Raw genomic sequence first — 25,171 nt, 5'->3', positions numbered from 1 at the left:
CCTTGGGGAAGAAATTCCAGAGATGAACACGTCTCGCTCAAGTAAGAGCTGTGAAGAGAAGGATCGCTGAGAATCTGCTTTTCCTCTCATGGCCAAGAGTAAGGTCTATGCCTGTAATCATAAATGTTTCACAAACAGCTCCCTGGAAAAACCAGTATCTGCACACAGACACATGCACACACATGCACAAACATTCTTATAAAAATTTCCTGGAAATTGGTTAAAATGTATATGCAGCCAAGTTTAGAACATTTTTAACAGACATATGACATCATGACAGGCTCAATTTATTTATCTCTATGGTGAGTCATCTGAAATTAGTCATATTTCATTTAGTGATAATTACACATTTTCGAGGTTGCTTAGCTATAGTTTTGTCATTATAGTAAGTTATAAGTATGTTGAAAATAGAAAAAACTAGTAAATGTTAATAGCACACCTGTTTTTCATAATCTTAAAACGTTGAATTTCATACTGTAACAAATAAAATAAAAATAAACACAAGGAATGTCAATGTTTGTATAGACACATAAAATGTAAATAGCATCTGCTTATCTCTGTTGAACACAAACTTTTAAAATTACAACAAGGTAACTGTTTTAGTTTTTATTTTAAAATGATAATTATTTTTAGGAACAAAATATTCTTAGAGCGGATCCTTCTTCTTATACAGTGAAAAAAATCTAAACAATACTTCCATATGCCCTGACCGCTAATATTAGTGGAATATGTGTTACAGAGGTGCCTCCCCAAATGGTTTCTTTGTAGCATAAAAAAAATTCCCTTAAATAAAAATGAGTGGGGTTGGGGCATGTGGGTGGCTCAGTCAATTAAGCGTTCAATTCTTGATTTTGTTTGCCTCAGGTCATGATGTCACAGTTTGTGGGCTCGAGCCTTGCGTCAGGCTCTGTGCTGACAGTGCTGAGCCTGCTTGGGATTCTCTCTCCCTCCCTCTCTCTGCCCCTCCCCTGCTCACTCTGTCTCTATCTCTCTCAAATTAAATACATAAACCTAAAAAAAAATGAGTGAGGTTAAATACCATTTAAATTGGAATGACTACACTTATCTGTTAATAGCAGCCTAAATCAAACATGGAAACCAAAACAATAAAAACCAGCTTTCTTGAAATTACTACAAAATTGCAACATCAGTGGTCAAATAGAATTAAATGTAGACAATCTCAGAAAATTCACTGACTATAAAAATATATTGATACTACTGATGTTTGCATTCAACTTTTGATGTTTTAATCATTCTAAGTAAGAAAAATTATAGCTCATATCCATCAAACCCACATTGGGAGATAAGCTAGTAAAAATGAAAAAGAGTCCTTAAATTTTAGCATGAAGAAATGGTCTGATGATTACATTTATTTTTGAAAAAATAATGATGTATGACAGAAATCATCCTTTCAGGAAAATATTGGTGAAGTGCTAATAATAAACATAATTAACATAAAGAAATGTACCTCTAAAAATCAAATTTGCCATTTTTTCTTCCAGGAGTTATTTAAAATTCAAGTTAGTTAACATATGGTGTAATGTTACTTTTAGGAGTAGAATTCATCACTTACATATAATACCTAGTGCGTATCACAAGTACCCTCCTTAATACCCATCACCCATTTAGCCCACCTCCCCTCCAGCAGCCCTCAGTTTATTCTCTATAGTTAAGAATCTCTTGGTGCCTGGGTGGCTCAGTTGGTTGAGCAACCAACTCTTGATATAGGCTCAGGTCATGACCAGGGTGGTGGCCTCAGAGCCCGTGTCCCAGCACTGAGGATAGAGCCTGCTTAAGATTGTTTCTCTTTCCCTCTGTGCCTCTCTCCAGTTCACTCTATGTAAAATAAAAGTTAAAAAAACATATCTTATGCTTTTCCTCCCTCTCTTAAATCCTTGGGAATGTCTATTTATTATAACTATGATTCACTGTTCATCTATTTTCACTAATATTAAGCTTATAAGCCTATACCTAACTTTGTTGGTTACTGAGATAGTTTAGGCTCTTGTGAAGACCCTCAGGAGTAATTGTCCAGACCACAAAACTATTATGCCATCCAGTATTTTAACAAGAAACTTGACTAGAATATCAATGATGTGCAGAATCAGTGTTGGGATCTGTTAAGGAAACCAGCTTAGCAACTTTCCCCATAATGCGTACTTCCAGACAGCACTACCTATCTACGGAGCAAATATTTGCTGTACCTTACAGATGTTTCAAAGCAATGGAATCTCTGATTCTATTTTGTTTTCTGGGGTATATATAAATTAGGTAAATCAATGCTAAAATGACACATGACCAGTCATGGATAAAAATAACAAAATTAGAGGCACAACACTTTGTAATGACTTAAAAATCACTTTCCAGTGCAGCAGTGATTTTCCTTCTTGCTTGTATTTTCAAGACCTCTGTCCACTCCTGTTTTATGCTATTTTCTTTAGGACTTCATTATGTTCCTTGGGAGACTATTTCACACTCTATTAGTTACAGTCAATTTCATCGCATTACTTGAAGTATAAACACCCACAGTTCTTTGCACCTCTTGTGAGCACATTTCTTCCTTCTTGGTATTTAATAACCTGTAGCCTGGCACTTGAATTAGGGGATAATTTTGCCCCTTCTGGCAATATGGTTTTAAGTAGGGAAAACTATTTGTCAATTTCAAATTGCATTTTATATGAACATAAGTTGCATATCTATATTGTGTCAGAAAAATTGTCCAAAACTTGGATAGAAGGCAAATAAGTTAAAACACACATCCTTTCAATATTGAGGGGGCAAAACCATCCAAGGATTGTCTACAAGAATGTGCTCAGGTCATTGCATTGTTTATTATTAATTAAAAATCCAAAATTTGGTGAAGTTACTTGTTAATTTGTAGATTTTCTATCCAATAACAATGAAAATAATTTCTCTCTGCAAGAATATGTAACTCCAAAGATTTATGACCTATTAGACATTAGAGAGTATTTTACCCAACTCAGCAATTTTACCCTAAATTTTCTTCAATAAATTGCCTAATAATACCTTAACTTCTTAAGTGCTCTTTGAACGAGTCATAACATCTTACCAGTTCCCTTTACTAATTAATGAGTTAAATAAAGTCTTTGACATGTTTATTTTATATTTACCTGAGAGTCATGATTTTGCTTTTTTTCCTTAAGTTATGTTTTTATCTATGCAATGATTAAAATCCCTTCAAGTAATAGGAGTAATAAGTTGAAGATACAGAACCTATCCAGACTTTTGCTAAAAAATTCAAACACTGGACTAAGACTATAATATTATTATCATTGCAGTGGAAAGAGTCCGGTTGAATTGGCCTATAACATACATCTTATCTTCTTTAGTCATTGTTTTACATATACTTTATAGTTGACAATATGTCAGATGACTGAATAAAAATTTATTTCAGGAATGTGATATAACTTCATTAATTGCATTTATATTCCTAAGGACTCATCAAATATTTTTCCATAATAATTTATGTATATTTTATTTCTATGTGTATCACATACCAATACTAACTTGTTATTTAATAAAACTTCCAAATGCAGTATTAAAAAATTTGCTCAACCAATGTCCTTGAATAGATATTTACAAGTATACATATTGAGAGTTTTCATTTCGTAATTAAGAATAGGACCCTGCCCCTACTTCTACAAGAATGTATTTCTAATATAGCACTGAAACATAGATTATTGTACACTAGCTAGATTGTGTGCCATTATATTTCTTTGTTCAAAAATATCACTTTTGTGGTAAAGAACACAGAGTGAAGAAATATATAAAGTATGAATTAGCAGCTGGAATGAATTGAAGGGTGAAATATAAAGCAGCAAAAATGGGGACTACACAAACTATATTAAGTTAATAATTACTTCTGTACTTGCCACAAATCCAGCAAATATAAAACTGCACTCAGCCTTAGAAGCAAATGTGGAATATTGAAAAAAGTGAAAAAGTATCACTTACCCTGAAACTCTTCCAAGTAAAATTAGAAATCTCTAACCAGATCATTAGGAATATATACCAATATATCTTATTTTGCCTAGAAATAGTTGCTGCAGGTATTCAAAATTTATCCATATATTAATTGATGACTTAAATATTGTCTTTAGTCTCCTTCAATAAACTGTATGCATTTGGATTGTTTACTTGAGAGGGAAAAGTTAAAGAAAGAGAATTTATTTTATTTTTGCCTAGGTGCTACTTCAGAGAAATCATTTCCAGATGCCTGGAGATATAAATATCTTAATTCTATTTCAGGGATAGATGGATCAGAAGTAAATAAAAGCCATTTCCTTCAGCCACTTTCCCAATACCAACTAGTCAGCCAAGCCCATAAGAATGAGTCTCATAATTAATAAACCTTTTAGAAATAAGGCTCTCAACTCACTCTCAAATCTCCAAGTATATTGGATTTCTGGGACTGAAAAATCTAGCACTCTGGTTAATTGCATTTAGAACCTCAATTACCTCATGTAGATGATTTAGTAGAGAAATGATATTCTTCTCTAAGCCACGTAAATACAGCTAAACAAAAATCCTCCTAGGAATCCTTGAAAATCTACTTTCTTCTCTATGTCACAAATATCAGAGATTCCATGAATTGGCTGATAGTAGTAAATACTAGCAACAGGGTTAATTTCATATAAGGCATGGTTATGAAAAATGTAGACAGAAATCAAAGTTTGACTTAGTTGAAAATTATATAAAACAAGAAAAGGTCATAAGCCGAAGAGTTTATTAGTAGTCTGTGAAAATAGTACCCAAGTCCTCTTCTCTTGATAAGCCTTATGAATAACCCAATTAGAAATGGGCAAAAGACATGAATAGACATTTCTCCAAAGAAGACATACAAATGGCCAACAGATACATGGGAAGATGCTTAGTATCACTCATCAGGGAAATTTAAATAAAAACCACAATGAGGTATCACCTCATGAGTGTCAGCATAGCTAAAATCAACACAAGAAACAACTGTTGGTGAGGATGTGGAGAAACGGGAACCCTCTTGCACTGTTGGTGGGGAAGCAAACTCACGCATCCACTCTGGAGAACAGTATAGAGGTTTCTCAAAAAGTTAGAAATAGAACTACCCTACTATCCAGCAGTTGCACTACCAGGTATTTACCCAAAGAATACAAAAATAGTAATTCAAAGAATACATTCATCCTGATGTTTGTGGTGGCAATATCTACAATCACCAAATTATGTAAACAACCCAAGTGTCCATTGACTGATGAATGGATAAAGAAGATGTGATGTATGTATACACACACACACACACACACACACACACACACACACACACAAACACAGAGAGAGAGGAATATTACTCAGACATAAAAAAGAATGAAATCTCGCCATGTGCAATGACATGGATGGAGCTACTGAGTATAATGTTAAGTGAAATAAGTCAGTCAAACAAGGACAAATGTCGTCTGATTTCACTCATATATGGAATTTAAGAAACAAAACAAATAAGCAAAGGGGGAAAAAAAACAAGAAATAGACTCCTAACTATAGAGAACAAACTCTATAAGAGAGGTGGATGGGGGAGGGGTGATATAGGTGATGGGGATTAAGGAATGCACTTGCTGTGATGAGCACAGAGTGTTATATGAAGTGTTGAATCACTATATTGCACACTTGAAACTAATATTACACTGTATGCCAACTAACTGGAATTCAAATAAAACTTTAAACAAATTAAAAATAATTGTTTATAATAAGCAGTAGAATATACACAGAATTATGTCCAAATCACATGTGCAGAATTCAAGGAGTATCACAAAATAAACATACAAGTGCAATTACCACAAAAGTAAAGAAAAATACCATTAATACTACGCCAGAAGCTTCCCTCATGCCACTCTACAATTGCTACCTTACTTCCTCCCAAAAGATAACCAGCACCCTGAATTCTAATAGTCTTGATTAAGTTTGCCTATTTTTGAACTTCAAATAACTGGAAGCATACAATACATATTTTTGGCTGTTTCTTTCACCCAAAAATATTTGTTTAATTCATCTATACTATTGCTTTACCATTGATTATTTCATATTTATTGTTATATAATATCCTAAGTTATGAATATATCATACTTCATCAATTCTACTATTGACGGGCATTTGGGAGGTTTTCATTCTGAACACTCAATATTTTTATACATGCTTTGTGGTGTACATATGCACATATTTCCATTGGGAATATACTTAGGAATGGAATTCTTAGGTTATGGGGTAGACACTACAAAGTAGTATTTCAAAATTATTAAATAATTTATAGTCCCATCAGAAATAGGATTGTTCTATGCCATTGTGAGGTCTTGATATTATCAGTATTTTTAAATTTAGCATTATGGTTAATGTGTAGATATTATATTTAGGTGACATTTCCCTGCTGAATAATAAGGTTGAGCATCTTCATTTTTTGGCTATTTATAGATCTTATTTTGTGAAGAGGTAGCCCAATCCTCTCATACATTTTCTGTTTTGGACCATCTGTCTCACTTTTATTTATTTTTAGATCTTTATGTATATTGGACATAAAGTTTTCAACTCTTATGTATGCAAATATATTCCCCTACTCAATGGTTTGACTTTTCACTCTCTTAAAAGTGTCTTTTGATAAACAGAATTTTTTAATTTTAATGAAATATTACTAATAGCTTATTTTTAATGATGTTCATATACTATTTTATAAACTTTCATTTAAAATCCTCTATTATCTTCAAGAAGCTTTATTGTTTACTATTCATACTTAGACATGTAATTCACAATTAGAACTTCATTTAATTGTTTCCAAGTAGTGGATTGAGGATTTCCTCCTTGTCTTTGTTCATATACACTTGCATAGCACTATTCCCTGAGATAAACCATCCTCACTCTTTTGCAGTTACGTCTCTATCATAAATCAAGGGTCACTGTTGTGTGTGTGTTCTGTTGTGTGTGTGTGTAGCATCTATATATGATATATAGATATTATTTTATAATTTTCATGTACATTTAGTCAATGTGTAAATTTATAGAAATGGAATTTTTGTTGATAGAAATTTTTGTTGATAGAATTAGAATAGAATTTTTGTTGATATTACACTGAACCTTTATGATTCCCACAAACTAGTGTGTAGCAGGAAAGGCAGGTGACTACATGAATTTATTGATAAAGAGCCAGAGATAACTTATTCCCATTCTTTATATTCAAAGAGTGAGTTCCAATGACAGACAGTAAGCAAAGAGATATCAACTCAGACACTTTGGTTCCCTTAGCCACTAAAAAAAAAAAAAAATTATTCCCATAATCTTTATCTGCTCCCCATCCCTCCTTAGTGAACCATAATACTTTGACACAGTCCAAAGAGTACCATTAGAGCAGATCCAGATTCAGTTCCCAAATTTGGCATTCTGAGGTGTATAACATGACTTCATTGATTCAATGGATTTCATTCATTTCTATGATAAAGTTATCAAGGTCAATTATATTTCCTAAGACCATTTACACACACACACACACACATAAATACATATATCTGTTTCAAAGATTTTATGTTTAAAAGTTATTGAATAGTGTGCTCTACTTCTGCTTAGATTACAGAAACACACAAAAAAAGCCAACGTTCATATTCTAACAGAAAACTTAAAAAGATGGATAAATTACAACACATAGAAATTCAGTAGGTTTGTGACCTCTATTAGGGAATAGGTTCAAGTCACTGAAACAAGACACCAAAATGACTTACCAGTCCGAAAGATGGTGGCTGGTGGTTAGTGATGTAATACCATCATTCACTCTTGCCTCTTCACAACATTTTAACTTTGTAATGAGAAACCATATCCAGTTAATCTCAACCGAAGACATCCATACCTGAAAAACAAGAATAATAGGGGTGGCTATCTCTCAAAGGCATACGGAAACACATATGTGTAACAAAAAGCCTAATGAGTATTTGTAGAAAAGAAATTAATATCCCGACATGTTTTTATGAAATGTGTTTAAATACATGCTAAGTAATTGAAGTATATGTACCAAATTGGAATTAAATGGTTTTAGAAACGTATATTTCATTTATTTCTGTGATTGGGAGTGATCTTATATTTCTGAGGGCATCATTTTAATAAGGCTCTATGAAAATACAGATATAAACTTCAAAAATCACATAGAAAATACTTATTCACTGAAATTATTGATAATATTTGTTGTGGTTCTAATGTCCTTTTTGTACATCTATATTGGTTACCATATCTGAGACTATTCAGAAGGCTTTGATGAGTGCATACAAAATATGCCATAATAATTATTTGAAGCCTCTGTCAAATATCACTGTGCTTACTAAATCATGCATCACCAATGTTATGATTTGCAGTAATAAAGCTATGCTATGGTAACTTTTTTGGAACATTGCAGCATATGGTGCCAGATGCCAAGGGCATACTAATTAATGAGAAAATTAGCACATAGATATTAGATCACTGTAATGCATGTGCAGTCAAAGCTTAAGATGTAACTCAGAAAGCAATTTTTAAATTTTCAAGTTAATGTTACACAAAACTTAATATTCTTAGTAGCAATTTACAAACTGTCTTTTGGACAGTAAGAATATAGGAAGTATGTTCTTTATCTGATCATTCTATCTTTCCCTTTCAGATAGGAATTATGCTGAGAAAAAGGCGTACTTCATACGTTTTGATCAAATTTTGTACATTCCACAAGATACTCTCAAGAATAAGAGACTGCAGGGTGGAGTCAGCTATAGGGCACTAATCCAATCTTTGTGCCTCAGGCCTCCTAAATGAGGAATATAAACAGATTGAATACCCAAAAGGCCTCCCAGTTCATGGTCTTCTTGCCAATATCAAGCAATCTCCATTACTAACCAATTCACAGTTACACAGTTCAAGCTTTTATGATAAAAATGCTACTACCACTTTACATTTCTATAGCCTTTAAATCTTAACAAGTTACATCATGATATGTAAGTTAAAAGCAAGCATTGTTTCTGGAAACAAATTGGATAAACTCCCAGGGACATATTCCAGCTCCAGCCCTTGCAATCTTTGTGATTCAGGGTAAGTTACCTTAACTCTTGTTAGTCACAGCCTTCTTGACTTGCAATGGAAATTATTACAGTGTCTACTTCAAAGAGCAGTTAAGAGAATTAACTGAATAATCCATGTAATGTGCATAATGCCTGGCACACAACAAACACCCAAGAATTGTAATTGTAATTATTAGCCTTTTGTATGGATGAAGAAATTTGAACAACACGAGATTTGAATGGCTTTCCAATGGTTATAGAAGTGGCAACTTGCAGAGTAGGAACTTGAATCCAGGACCCAAAGCTCCAAAGCTAGACTTCCTCACAGCTTTCCCCCTACTTGATACAGAGATGGACAAAAACAACTTGGGTTTATTTGATGGAATATATCAGATTCAAGGGAGTATTTTATGCTTAGTGATTATTTTCAGGCTTAATTTGACTCTAGGGAAGCATAACTAACCACATTATCTTAAAGATAAATACCTCAGAACTCTTTCTGATTTGTCCCTAAATTATAAACTCAGATGTGCATCTGAGAAGCTGCATTGCTGATAACAGCTGTTGAAAAATTGCTACATGAAAGCTAGGGAAAGGCAGCTGAAGCTACCTGCCTTTCCCTGTGGTAAATGTTCAAGTCATGACACAATACTTGAGAAAACTTGAGTAAGCAAATTTGGATCATATAATCTATGTTGCAAAATGCAGACCATTAAGAATAAAGCTAAACGGAGGCTCCTGGGCAGCTCAGTGGGTTAAGCATCTGACTCCTGATTTTGGCCCAGGTTATGATCTCATGGTTTGTGAGTTTGAGCCCCACAGGGGGCTCCATGCTGACAGTGTGGAGCCTGCTTGGGATTCTCTCCCTCTCTCTTTGCCCCTCCTGTGCTTTCTCTCAAAATAAGTAAAATCAGTTGAAAAAACTTTTTTTAATTTAAAAAAGAATAAAGCTAAACACCACAATCATGTACTTTAACCTATAAGTCTTCAGTTTTGTAGGCCAATTCTTTGCAACTAAAAAACACAGAACTTCCCGCTTAGGAAAGTGGAAACAAAAAACAAGGTGCAAGAAAAAAATAAGTCTATCTATATTTACTCTCTAGGAGAACCCTTCCCTGTCAAATTTTCAGGCAGATTTGAACCCCTCTCTCCCACTGCAACTTTCTGGCGGTCAACTCAATTCTTACTTTATACATCTGATTTCCTTCCAAAGATCTTAACCTTTCAATTTCAGAAAAATAAAAGACACTTCCGTGGGAATGCTAACATCATCAACGCTGCCTACCAGAGAGCAAAAAAATTCTCAGAAAATCGTTGGCTGAGCCAGGTTTAAAAGGATTATTTGAGAACTGTCTTGCAAATTAAAAGAATGAAGCCTAAGTGACCTACATCAAGTGGGATATTAACATATGTTTAATATACAAATCCAAAAGCATGACCACTAATAGAAATAGAGCTATGTCATCCTTGTTAAAGACATGAAAATCATTAGCAGATTTCATTGACTTCTCAATGACCCTATAAAAGTGGTTTGAACCCAAAGAGGCAAATCTAATTTTGAACAGGCATTACCACTGATAAAACAGACTCTTTTCTAAATGTATATTTATTATCTCTAGTGCCTAGGGATTTCTTGCTTTCTCTCTATCCTTCTACATTTCATTTTCTCTTTCATATTTTGGGTAAAACCTAATAGTTTATTTTATAAAACATCTTACATGCCATCTAATCCATGAGCTGGCTAGTCTGAGTTAATGAAAAAAATCTGAATTATGTATTTTCAGAATGCAGTTTTATTACTCTTCAGTACAGAAAAAAACTAATTAACTTCAAAGTACAACAAAACAACAACATCTACACATGCAAAAATCTTTCTGAATGCTTAGTGAGGAGAGATATTTAGGAACATCTGCCTCCAATTCTGGTCTCCTCAGTTAAGAGGAAATAATACAAGATTTATAACCATGAACCAAATTCATGCTGCCTCCATTCAGTCTCCAAGACTCAATATATGTTTAGTGAAATTGCACACTTTTATGCCATTGCCTTAAATAATGTTGTATTAGTTTTTCCCTTAGTCTTTATGGGTTACACAATGTTTCTTGTATTTCTGGGTAGCAAATAACATAACTATCCATACCATGATAATTAAAAAAAAATCTCATCATATACTTTTACTTACTTTTTCCTATGTTACAGACTTTTATGAATAGTTTTATGTCACTCTACATTAGACAAAACAAGAAATTCAAAGACTTTCTGAGAAGAGTCTTAGAAGTGCTGATTGCCAGTAAATTACTCATAAAGGTTTAAATAACTGAAAGAAATCATTCTAAGGGAAAAAAAAAAGATTTAGAAAATCTTTAGAATGTGGTGGGTGTATTAACCAGGAATTACACTCAACTGATAGTGAAAGAGACCCCTCTTTCACCCCTCAACATAGTAACTTAAACCTGATGGTGCTTATTTTTCTCTTACATAAAATAATCCTCCATTCTTTGTGGCTGGCTTCTATCTTAAGTTTACCTCACAGTTATAAGATGGTTTTAGAGCTCCAACCACCACACCTACAGCCCAGGCAGGAGGAGGAACAAAGTATGCTTTCTTAGATGCTCCATTAAACATTTTTTCCAGCTTTAGTCATATATAATTGAAAGCAGGCTCCACATACAATGTGCTGAGATCAAGAGTTGCACGCTCTACTGGCTGAATGTCTCTTCTTCACCCCTGATCATTCCTCAACCCAATGTGATCAGCTCTCCATTCCCACCATCCTACTCATAGCGATCTTGGTAGTTCAACTCATTTCAACAGATATTTATTCAACCACTTGAGGCCCATCTCAACAAAAAGTCCAGTGGGTATTTCTATTTATATAACTCTTCAACCTCTGGTACTATTAATTATTTTGTATTTTTAAAGTTTATTTTGAGAGACAGAGAGAGAGTGTGCACAGGCATGAGCGTGGGAGAGGGGCAGAGGGAGAGAGAGAGAATCACAAGCTAACAGCACAGAGCCTGATGATGCAGGGCTTGACGATGTGGGGCTCAATCTCACAAATTGTAAGGACATGACCTGAGCCTAAATTAAGACATGGATGCTTAACTGACTGAGCCACCCAGGTGCCCCAATTATTTTGTATTTTTATCTTTTCATTCCACATTCATTCAATGCCTGAAAAATTTTGGACCTCAGTGTTGAGAACCCGCTGCACTCCTCAAAACCTCCTTCCTCCTGGTCCAAAAGTAAAAACCACATAGATGGTTTGTCATCTTGAATTTTTACAACTACCCTTTTTTATAACTACTTCTTCAGTTAGCTTCCATTGTCTTGCAGTGCTTAGTCTGTGGTACTCCTGTGTAAACTCTCAGATAATGCTTATATTTCAAGGTTCAACAAAGAAGAGAAGCTATTAAGTTAGATTGAACAGCTTCTTACAAAATGGAGAAGATATTCTTTCAAGAAGAAAAGGATGTTCAAAATTTACTAGATTGATTACTGTGAGGAAGTAATTAAGTTTGGCATATGTGATGCCCTTTGTGATCACTGAAATAGCAGCAAGTGCAAAGGCAATTTTAAAAATTAAGATCGGGTCTCCCTGGATGATAAACTGGAGATAAGAACTACAGAATGTAAATTGTGTCAGTGCTAAAAGTCCAGGAAATGCAGTGAATACAATCAAGTATCTGTTGTACAGTTCACTTAGATCGCGATATATAATAGTGTAATCTATTATCGGCCACCATTTTGCTTTCATGCTGCTCAGTGATTCACTAAAATTCACACCTGATTTTGGGGATAGAGTGACACTGTGTTTTCTTTTTTTTAATATCTTTCTGTGGGAGGTTTCAACCACAACCAGAAGTTGTATAAAGTTATATAAAAATACCCCCAAATTATCGTTAACAAGGCTTCAATAATTAGCAGCTGATGGCCAACCTGGTTTCATCTAGATCCAACACCATACTGACCAGATAACTCTGGAGCATGTCCCAAATATTACATCTATAACTATTTCAGTATTTTCCTGTAAAACATAAGAACTCTTTCAAAAATAGAAACATAATAGCATTAGAATAATTACACATTTGATAAGATTCCTTAATATGAACAAACACACACTGTTTATGTTTCCTGATGGTCCTGATAGTCTCACAGAATTTTAACAAATATTTGTTCAAATCAGAATCCAAATAAAGTCCATACATTGCAATTAATCAGAATGCCTCTAAAGTCTATTTTAGTTTATAGGTTCTTCCTACCTCCCCTGAATCCTTACAAATGTATGTGGATGAAATAAATTTTTTTTTCCAGAAGCTGAACTTTGGTGATAGCATTCCTGCAGTACCAGCTAACTATTCCTCTGTTATCTATATTTTTTAATGTATAGTTAGATACAGAAGTCACACAGATCTAGGTTTATAATTTTTATCAAGTACACTTCATATGCGTCAGCGTCCATGTCCCCTATGAGGCACATGATGTCTGGCTGTCTTCTGTTTGCTTGTATGCAACACTAGCAGTCATCGATGCTCAACGTCAAGATCTGTTATTTCTGCAAGGGTTGCAAAATGGTAATTGTTTTTCTAATTCTATAACTTTTTCCTTTTTTTTTTTTTTGAGAATATTTCTATGAAAAGGAGCTTCCTCTTATCAACTGTTTGGTGCAGATGGTATCGAAAGGCAGAATAAATGCTTGATTCTCTTTTCACAAAAGTTCACAAGTTTATTCCTTAGCAATCTCCAAATCATAAGCAAAATAATCTTTGGTATTATAAACTCTTGTATATAAACGTATTTGCTGTGTTTCCAAGTAACAGCAGTTATTATCCTCAGGGCCCATTTTTGCCTAATAAAAAGCCTCTATCATGTTGACACTTGAGTTCTGGTGACATAACACACTATAGTTTTATTTTGCTAGCTTAAGAATTTCATTTAAATGAAATTATAAAGTAGGGGCGTCTGGGTGACTCAGTCAGCTAAGCTTCCAACTTCGGCTCAGGTCATGATCTCGCGGTTAGTGAGTTCAAGTTCTGTGTCTTGCTTTGAGCGGACAGCTCGGAGCCTGGAGTCTGCTTCAGATTCTGTGTCTCCTTCTCTCTCTGTCCCTGCCCCACTCAAGCTCTGTGTCTCTCAAAAATAGACAAACATTTTTTAAGATTTAAAAATTACATGAAATTATAATCTTTTATGTCTGGTTGTTTCCACTCACAAGAATATCTAGGATATCCATCCAATTTGTTGAGTACATCAGTAGTTCACTTTGTTTTCAGTGCAGAGGTTTATTTCATCATATGGATGTAAAGCAATTTATATATTCTATCACTTGTTGATGGACGCTTTGATGGCTCCAGTTTGACAATGCAATTGATGATTCTGATTTATACTATGATGAAAAATTCTGTTATGAAAAATGAAGCACATGTCTTTTTTACAAACCTATGTCTTCATTTCTCTTAGGCAAGTAACTGGGAATTGCCAGGTCAAACGAAGAGAATTTGTAACTTACAAAAGTGAACAACCTTTTTTTCCAGAATGGTTTTGCCTTTTGTATTACCAACAGCAACGTGTGAGATTTCTCACCTGCACAAGCTATCAATCTTTACATTTTAGCAATTCTAGAGAGTGAGAAATGCTAACTCATGATTGTAATTTGTATTTCACTGATGAGTGAGCATCTTTTCACATGAATAGTGGCCATTTTTGTATCTATTTTTGTTCAGTGTCTACTCTTGGACATTTTTGAGTATTGAATTGGAAATTATTCATATTTTTTCTATATAAGTGTGAATATAATATGTGTATATGCATACATATATATCCAGAAGAATATTGAAGATCTAAAAAACATCAATATCTTAATCTGGCATTTTTATCAACTTGTAATGGCCCACTTCTATAATATTCTTGGTTTTGAAATATGTTTTATCTCAAATTAATACAGCCACTCCAGCTTTCTTTTGGTTAGTGTTTGCATTGTATATATTTCTCACAATTTTATTTAAGCCATTCTATGTCCTCACGGTGTTTTTCTTAAAGACATTGTAAAGTTGAAGTTTGCTTTATATCCAGTCTTCAAATCTTGAACATATAAATCTGTGTTTAGATTTTCATTTAATATATTATTGATATGGTTAGTTTTGACTCAACCAGATTGTTACAGGTTTTGTCACATCTGTCCTTTATTTCTTTCTCATTTCTTGTCTTTTGGATTGACTACTTCAATAATCTATTTTTATCTCCACTATTGGTGCACTAGGTCAATTTGGTCAAGAGCATGTTGAAGTCTTCTCTAGGCTTTTAAAACTCTGCTTGTCTTATCAGTTACTAGGAGAGAAGTATTGACATGGCCTATGGCAGTTATGATAAATATGTATTTGTCCACTGAGGGATATTTGGTGTTCCTCCACCACATATTTTCAAACTGTTGTTAGTGTACAAGCATTTTGGATTGCTGTGTCTCTTTGATAGGTTGAATCCTTTATCATTATGTAATCATTATGTGCCTTTTTGTGTTTGGTTGTGCCCCTGTTTGAAACATACTTCATCTGGTATCAGAATATACCAGTTTTTTGGGGCACGTGGGTGGCTTAGTGGGTTGGGCATCTGACTTTGTCTCAGGTCATGATCTCACAGTTCGTGGGTTCAAGCCCTGCATCAGGCTCTGTGCTGACAGCTCGGTGCCTGGAACCTGCTTTGGATTCTGTGTGTCTCTCTCTCTCTGCGTCTCCCTCACTCATGCGTTCTCTCTTTCTTTCTCTCTCTCAAAAATAAATAAATATACCTATTTGACTCTTTTATGTTTGCTGACAACTTGTCCTCTCCTGTCTTGTTGTATTTCTTTGTGATTTGTTTTATTTGCTGTCTTTTTAGGGGGAAGGAGGATATTTTTTATTATTCTAGAAAGGTTTTCTATTTTCTTCCAAATGTTACGTGACTTTATATAATATCCTTAGTCCCTTCTATTTTAGTATTCTTATTGGTTCACTAGTCTAAGCGATTTGAAATTTAACTAGGAACCTTCTCTCTTCCAAGCATTTAATTTGTAGCAATATCCTTTTACTTTGTTAATTTCTATAAAGTAATAAGTGAGCCTATTCTACTTTCTATATACTGTTTCTATTCTCATTTTTAATAGTTGACTATATTTTTACTGCATGTACCTTTATATTCTATACTGACTCCCTTATAGCCATATCTTAGTTTTACAGGTTAATATATACTCGGCTCTCACCATCACAATTTATGTACATGCTTTCCAGTCACTTTGGTAGTCTGAAGTTCATTGTCTAGATTTTAAAGGTAGGTCTTATGGAATCGACATTTATTTCCTAAATTCTTTTATCAGCTTGTTGTTTTTATATATGAAGGCTAGTTTGGCCAGATATACAATTCTTAGCTTCCATTTTCCTTCCTTTGATGATCTTAAAAATGGTTTGCCATTTTCTTCCATCACAACATGATATCAAAATGTCTGATAAATGCTTATCTTTCTCTTACAAATGATTTGGGCATTTTGCCTGACTGCCAATGTATTTTTTTGAGATTATATCTCAAATTATGTTGTTATTGCCTTCCCTAAGTACATTGTACATTTTTTCAATATAAAGGCTTCAGTGTTTCATTGAATTTTTAGTTCTGTCCAATGTTGGGGTTCTTATAGGAGGAGTCACTTAATGCATGTTTTATGTTCTTACCAAATTTCCATATATAACACTTACTCATTAATATTTTTTTACCTATTTTAAAATTCTCATATATTACATTTTGTATTTATTTCAGAGCATTATCCAAGGTATTTGCTACTTTTTGAGTTCTACTTTGAACTTATTTCCTAAATGACTTTATATTTTTAATTCTTTCATGAGTTATGTCAATTTACTTTAGAAATCTTCCCTGTCTTCAAATATCTCTTTTTCTCTTTTCTGTGTTTATCTGAATCTGGTTGATTTATTCCTTTAATAGCCGTCATTGTCTTCTTAAATTATTTTAACTGACTGCATATTTGTATGAGTCTTATTCTGATCATTGTTACCTTTCTAATAACCATATTTTTTAAAATTTTTAATGTTTATTTATTTTTTGAGAGAGAGAGAGAGAGAGAGAGAGAGACAGAGCACGAGTGGGGAGGGGCAGAGAGAGAGGAAGACACAGAATCCGAAGCAGGCTCCAGGCTCTGAGCTGTCAGCATAGAGCCCGACGTGGGGCTCAAACTCACAAACCGCGAGATCACGACCTGAGCGAAGTCCGATGCTTAACTTAATGAGCCACCTAGGCGCCCCTTATTGTTACCTTTCTAAATTTGGGGTGGAATTTTATTATAATCCTTTTATGTTGCTTATATTTTACCAAGATAGGTTTTCCTAACTAATGATAGAAGAAGGTAGACAAGAACAGCTTTCCAATATTTATGATTTTGTACTCTTATTAGTATAGTAAAAAATTCAAAAATATGGTCGTGAGTATTTTTGAGATCTGCCTCCTTTGCTCTCTTACCCCATCTTTTCTGGACATTTTCTTTCCTTTGCTCCTATCTTTCTCAGGTCATATTCTAGTTCAGCAGCATTTCTGTATTGTAGAGCTTAGTACTGGGAAAAAGCATCAGCTGGTTAGTTTGGGAGCTTACTTATCTAGTCTGACCCATAACAACGAACCTTTCTGTAGTCCTTCTATGTTCATTTCTGAAATGAAGCCTGAGAACCCCGCCCCTTAGTTTAGGCTACTTTTCTGAATGTGACCCGCTGAACTTCCCAGCTAACTGGGACTCTGAGCTGCATTTCATTTGGTTAGATGCATAGTTTCTCCTGCTATAAAGGTCATCAGAAGTTACTTTTATTTCCTCTTCTTCCTTGTACACAGCTGCTAATACCAAATGTGACTTACTGCTCCTGGTGAGTTGGCCTACAGAGTTATAGTTTGGATTCTTGCTATTATGTTTTTTTGTGGATACTTAATATGTGCTTTTAAAATTGTTAGGCTGGGGGCACCTGGGTGGCTCATTCAGTTAAGCGTCCGACTTTTGATTTTGGCTCAGGTCATTGTCTTACTGTTCGTGAGATGGAACCCCACATCAGGCTCTGCGCTGACATCACAGACCCTGCTTGGGATTCTCTCTCTCCTCTCTCTGCCCCTTCCTCTGCTTACACGTGTACTCTCTCAAAATGAATGAATAAAACTTTAAAAAAAAAGATAAATAAAGTTGTCAGGCTAGTCCTGTTTTTTGTTTTATTTTTAATGGCTGGTGTTGGGGGGGTTCCCAAATCTATACCACTGCTGGTATATCTTATCCCAAGTGCTCTCATTTTTTTCTTTTGTCTATATATCTGTATATATTGTAATGCTGCCCCCTCAACATGACTATTTTATACTTTTCTTTTTCTCTCCTTCATAATTTTCTTCTCACAACATCTGAGTGTATGTTGGGGGGGTGGGCTTATTAGTACTGGAGAAAGATAAGCAAGACTAATAAGGAAGTCATCACTTTGGTGTCTATATTCACATCTTAACCATTTCTTCCATAGCATATATGCTGTATGAAAAGAGAAAGTATACAAGTACATTTTCCTCCTCAAATACAGAAAATATGGCACTGGAGGGATATGCCATTTTTACTCAAAATTCAAGAGCACATTAGGTAAACTGTTAAGGACACACACTTGTCTTCTCATCCCCCTGCCCCCATTGATTTTTTTTGAAGTAATTGGTGGCAACCCAATTTATGACTTGGTTAAAACAATTACATTCTTAAAATGTCCATGATAATGCAGTATTCAGTTTAAAATACATTATGTTGGCATTTTAGTTCATGTTACAACTTCACCCCACAGAGCGAGCCATAAAACATTAAATATTCCATTGTACTTTAAAAAAAGTAACACTGTTGCTACCACTGACATCCCTAACATTTCACCGTGTAATGTTGCATTCAGGGTCTGAAGTGAAGGGAGACAGCAGCCAATTCTTTGATTTAAAAAGCAAGAAAAACAAACTCCGTTAAACATGGTTCATAAGCAGATGTGACATTTCCATTGTTGAAGATATTTTCTTGATTTACAGAATCACCACGAATGGGGTTGCAAAAACACTTACTCTTACAGACGCCTTTGTGGGAAAGGTTAAGGCTTATACAACACAATTTACAATGCCCTTAGTCTGAGGAAAGGAAAACGTGTTGTACACAGTGATTCCTTTGTCATCTCTCAACCGTGTTTCTCCCCTGCTCCTTATTGATGTTCTCTGTGTTCTACAAGCTGGCCTCATCTCTTTTACTACTATTCAGTCTTCACAGGCAGTGGGACATCTCTGAGGAGCTAAGGCTTGGCATCTAATCAGATTAACAAGTAGGATGTTAGTGGGTTTTACTTGCATTATTAAGATAAATGATTGGGAAATCTATTACACTTAAGGATCAAATTACGAGCAAGCTGGGGTCAGAACCCTGGCTATACATCTAAATCAGATGAGAAGGAAACATCTGAGAAATTCGATAGCCCATAATAGTTTGGTGTTTCTATTTGTGGCTTCCCACCTTGATTTAGAAATGAGATGAGATGCACAGTAAAGTCTTTTCTGGTGTCTCCAATCGTCCCTAGGGGAAGTAGGCTGTAATCTCTTGGAATGTTCACAAAAGATATAAATAGAAATACCTCAATGACTCCATTAGATGTTGCCCTGTAATTTTTAAGTCAGTATCATCCTTAAACAAGAAATAAAATAAATACATAATGACCATATTTGATAATAACCCCCAATAGAATTAGACCTGAATTAAAGATCAAAGTCAGAATTTATAAGTTAGATAACTATCTTTTATTCATATAAAACATTTTAAAACACTTCCCCAGCAATTACTGCATCAAAATAAACTTGTAAGATAATGGAAAGAACTGTTATTCATACCACGCAGATATGGAAACTGAGTCACTGCATGTCGTCATACATGTGATCTTCAGCAACAATCAACTGAGTGAAAATGCAGCCCCAGTTTGTCCCCTCCACCACGTTGCTAACTGATGGAAGTAATCCCTGTGATCCACACACATGAGGAGCAAAGGCATTCATGTTGGGCTGTCAGGACTTAGCAGGAGCCTGTGCCCTTCTGGCCATCTAAATGAAATCTGCTGCTTTTGTCTCTTTATAATATTATCTATAAACCTCTCCTGTTTTCTGATTGCATCATGATAGGTAGCTAAATAAGATAATCCATTCTCCTTTCCTTTTCCTCAGAACACCATTTTATGAGTCTAGAGAATTAGAAAGCATTTTGCGACTAAATGTTTTGGCAGACAGAAGAGCGGAAATAGAGTAAATTGTCTAATCAGAGGAACAGAGGCTTGCAGGCTCAACACTAAAGTTTTAATGACAGGGTCTCACGGGGGTCACTGATCTGATTAGAGGCTGTTTTCCTAAACCACTGCCCAACTTACTTTTAATTCTGAATAAGTGAAACTGAGAATCATGTTCTGATGGATCCTTTTGTTAGCTTCCTTTCCAGCTGTCCAAGTTGCAATAGAAATAGAAGATATTCTTGTGCTACTCTGCTCAGAAATCTGCAGGACAAGAGTCCCAAGCCAAGTCACATACTCAATGGGCATACGTATAGGCTTTTCATGACATCATTCCTCCTACCTTCTCATTTAGATATTTATCAAAACCATACCTATGTCGAAGCACACAAATGAAAGTAACAACATGCCTCTGTTACCTATGGCTTTTTTCCTTTGCACGGGATTCAGAAAAAAGTCCGCTTTGGAAACAGACTTGGGAGAGATGGTGATGTGATGGGACTTGTAAGTGACATATGAATACCATCTCTGTTACTTCTGGAGACGTTGAGGGGTTTGTTTGTTTAGGAAATTAAGGACTTATGTAATGAAAAGCAGGATGGCTAACTTGTTCCAGTCACATACTGAAGAAGACGAAGGTACTCTTTCTTTCTTCAACGCTTGAAGTTAGAGGCCAAACACCAGGAAGCACAACAGCTTGCACATAACACAGTGTAGACACTTTACAACTGTAGCTGACTGATCAGCCCTGGAAATAATGCCAAAGTGTGGGGTGGGGAGGGGGTGAAATAGCCAATTTTAAGGGAAGGAAGTTGATCAAAATAAAATTTTTTGATTAATAAAGGTGAAGTTTTTCATTTCCACATTTTCTTAGCTGTATTTTCTTTCACTTTCTTCCCCCATGAACACATTTACATTACAATTAAAATCTAACTAAGAGGCTTCACTCAGTTTTGCATGGGCTAGAAAATTTGGGACATGATGTCCCATACACTATGTAGCTGGTTACGACATTTTCTAGGTCAGTACATTTGTATTGGTTTCCAAGGTCCCACTGTGGATTCCATTTAATCCTTCCTTTTTCAGACTGTGCCCCTCTGATATTCCCAATTATTAAGGTCTGATCGTGTAATAATCATGAGTCCCCTCCCTCCCAACTACCATCTCTGCTCCTTCTATCAAAATTTACCCACCATCCCTCAGAACTGGTGTCTCCAAAGTGAGGACAGTCTACTCTGGGAACCAACTTTGCCCTAATAGACTAAAGAGAAAAGACTATGGCTGACATCTTACGTGGTCTCAAGCATTGCTTCTTCTCTTAGATCAATAATGTTCCGTCTAGGTCATGCACAGTCCTAGAAATGCAAGAAGGCTTGTACTCAGGCATATAGACAATTTGAACTGATGCAAATTCAGAAGCTATTTCCTAAAACTAATATGTATGAAAAAGACTTTGAAGTTAGGCTTTATGCCGTGTCTATTTTTTAAACTCCTCTTTTACAATGGTCCTTCCTCCACTTTATGGTAGGGATGGGAAGGAAGAAAGAAAAAGTAGAAACAGGAAAGGGGCATAGAAAGAGAGAAAAGTATCTCCTAATCTTACATCCCAGGTTTCTCTGCAGACACCATTCATTTCCTTCTGTGAGATCATAAAACATAATGTAGAGCAAAATAGCTCAGTTCCTGAATTTCTGGGTTAGACCTGGGTTCTAATCTCAACTCATTCACTTTCAAGTTGTGTAACTTTATGCAAGTCATTTAACCTAGAATGATGCAAACACAATTACATGAAAACTCGCCAAGGAGTAAAGGGTAAACAAATTTTAGGACAACTAACCTTCAGATTTCTAAGTTCATATTCCCTTTTGCAAAAATCAATCTGCTGGGGTGCCTGGGTGGCTCAGTTGGTTGAACGGCTGACTTCAGCTCAGGTCATTATTTCACACTCCGTGAGTTCGAGCCCCGCGTCAGGCTCTGTGCTGTCAGCTCAGAGCCTGGAGCCTGCTTTGGATTCTGTGTCTCCCTCTCTCTCTGTCCCTCCCCTGCCCATGCTCTGTCTCTCTCTGTCTCAAAAATGAATTAATAAAAACATTAAAAATTTTTTTAAATAAATACAAAAAAAATAAAAATCAATCTGCTTGGAAAACACTAATATTAGGTTGTCATTTAAATTTCCCCTTTCTAATCTTTTACATGCATTTTCCCTGTGGGAGAATCTGGTCTATGAATAACAAAAGGAGCATTGGTAAAACATATTAAAAGCAACAGGGCCTTATATCATTAGAGTACAACCTGCTCAAGACAAAGTTTGGGCCTTATCCATATATTTATCTTAGAATTCAGAAGCAAGACCATTGAATCAAGGAAACACGTTACTATATTTATATAGAGTGAAAAATGAAGTCACACTTCTATAAGAAATAATTCTAATCTGATTAATTTGGCAATGAGAACTGGCTTTCCCCGTTAGGATTTATTATGAGTATTTTCCATGAGTTGAATGAGGTAAATCAGCAATTCCAAGGTTTTGAAAATAACATATTCAAAAATTGTAAGATAAAATATTTTTACAAAAATATCATATTAGCAAAATTATGCTGAAATTTATAATATTTGGATTTTCCAACCTTTTCTGAGTATGTCAGGTTAGACAAGATATTCCTAAGTTAAGGAATAAAATGTAAATTAAGGTGCTGATAATTTTTGGTGAAGTCTTTTGATATACTTTCCAGAAACTGAGGAAGCGGATGATTCAACTTATAGGGTGTCCTTTGAAAGTCAAATGGCTCGTCTTTCCTCTCATCAAATATGTAAGACCTAACTGAATCATCAGCTGATATAGCATCAAAAGTAATGATAGAACAATAATCTTTAGCTGAAAATTTAGAAGTTTAAGAAAATATGTGAAATTTAGAAGTTTAAGAAAATATGTGACATGTCTATGATAAAATTCCTAATATGTAGACAATACTTCTCAGTGTTACCATCAATGGAAACAGAAATAAAACTGATTTTGGGCACTGTTATTATAAGAATGAGGAAGAATCATTTTTGGACATATGAACTATGTGAAACATGTAGTCCCTTTTTTATTAATAGGATCATTTATAATAAAATTTTTCTCTATACACTTAATAATTAATTGTCAAATGTTTTATATATTTTTGTTGCTTTGATCAAAGCAAAAGGATATAAAACATTGTGTACTAATAGTAATTCCAAATCTAACTACTTCCAGGAGAAATATATATTTTTTAATGTTTATTTATTTTTGAGAGAGAGAGAGAGAGAGAGGGAAATAGAGGATCTGAAGCAGGCTCTGCACAGCGCACAGCCAGATGTGGGGTTCCATGTCCCGAACTGTTAGATCAACCTGAGCCAAAATCGGATGCTTAACCAACTGAGCCATTCAGGTGCCTCCAGGAAAAACATTTACCATTTAAAATCTTAGAGTTGTGGAAAATAAAAATACATGTTTAATTTATAAGCAGAATTTTCTTACAGAGAAGTATGAAATACTTTAGTACTTAATTAGTAAAGGAGGTAAGGGTTTAGAAATATGTTACTTTAGGATAAAACTCTCTAGGGAAAATGAAATGTAAATAAGGTTAAAGAATAAAAGATAGGACATCAAATTTCTAAGGATTAAAGAAAAGCTTGATAATGAAATTATTAAATGTCTGGTTGTGGATATTAAAGTGCTATGATATTTAGATTCTACTGAAATGTAAAGTGTAAAAGATTTATGTAGCATTTTTAATTTTTAAAATTACAATAGTTAAAAGAAGCCAGAAATTACACTCTTTACTTCTTTTTAAACATATAATGAATTTTTTATACTGATTTTAAGACATGTAAAGGAACGCACACTTTTTTCAAAATACTCATTGAGAGTACATCAGCAACAATTTTAAGACCTCTGGCCTAATATGCATTTTCATAAAGTCCTTCTGACCTTCTTAAGAATTAATTCCCTTAATTAGTCTATTCTATTTGTCTTTCAATCTTTAGCATGGAACAGAACGCCTAACAAAAATATTTTCTAAGAGAATGGATAATATTACAAATAGGAGCTAGCTCTAAGCAAAACTAGAATTTCAGCAACTTACTGTTTGAAGCCTCTTTATACCATTTGTACATAACTTTCTTGTCCAACATTGCTTTCTAGGATTTTGCCTGAGAATATATAGTTTTAGTATAACATGGTTTAGCGTGTTGCTCATTTCAAGGACAGTTGCCTTTTACAAAGGGAATACGGAATTTCAATTTCAATTCAATTCATTAAATACTTCATAAGCTCTTACTATATACTTAGTCATTTCGCTAGGGGCTGATGATATGACAGTGAACAAGATAGTCTCGGCCTTGCGTTCATCGAAATAACATTTTTGCAGAGGACTGATGTTAAACCAGTAAGGACACATGTGATGAGGTCACAAAGGGAACAGAGAAGTATAGAAGCATAGAGCCAAGAGGTAGAAACCTTGTCTATGAGATCAGAGATACCAGTAGAGAAACATGCCACAACATTCTATTTTGATTACTCAGAGAATAAAAATATGTGTATGCATGTATATGCGCACACATATATATATATATATACATATATATGTATATAAACACATTACATATTGAAATAACATATGCAAATGTAAGAATAGCAATTGGTGTGAAAAAAAATCAAGGACTTACAATGTTTACCACCATGAACTATACTCTTCTAGAAATAAAAAGTCAAAATATGTTTGGAACCAACTTTTGTGTAACAAGTTGTACTAAAACCTGAGAGATGGATAAAATTTATAAACTGTAACTCATTAATGGAACACAAACCCACAGTTT

The 25,171-nt window shown here is 34.6% G+C and overlaps 1 long non-coding RNA gene across 3 annotated transcripts in view; it reads right to left on the bottom strand.

Moving 5' to 3' along the window:
- Positions 1–24,735, bottom strand: part of LOC123606802 — a 128,783-nt gene extending 104,048 nt beyond the window's left edge. The window contains exons 1-4 of one of the 3 annotated variants that reach the window (XR_006716502.1): positions 24,439–24,735; positions 18,955–19,004; positions 17,541–17,632; positions 7,749–7,873 (exon numbers count right to left, since the gene is read on the bottom strand). This is a non-coding gene — a long non-coding RNA (uncharacterized LOC123606802). The remainder of the gene's footprint in view (positions 1–7,748; positions 7,874–17,540; positions 17,633–18,954; positions 19,005–24,438) is intronic. The other 2 variants (XR_006716504.1, XR_006716503.1) reach the window with 2 other exon arrangements.
- Positions 24,736–25,171: the final 436 nt, after the last annotated feature.

The sequence above is a fragment of the Leopardus geoffroyi genome, chromosome A2, assembly GCF_018350155.1.
Source record: "Leopardus geoffroyi isolate Oge1 chromosome A2, O.geoffroyi_Oge1_pat1.0, whole genome shotgun sequence".
Classification (NCBI taxonomy): domain Eukaryota; kingdom Metazoa; phylum Chordata; class Mammalia; order Carnivora; family Felidae; genus Leopardus; species Leopardus geoffroyi.
This window is presented reverse-complemented; position numbering and strand designations above follow the sequence as displayed.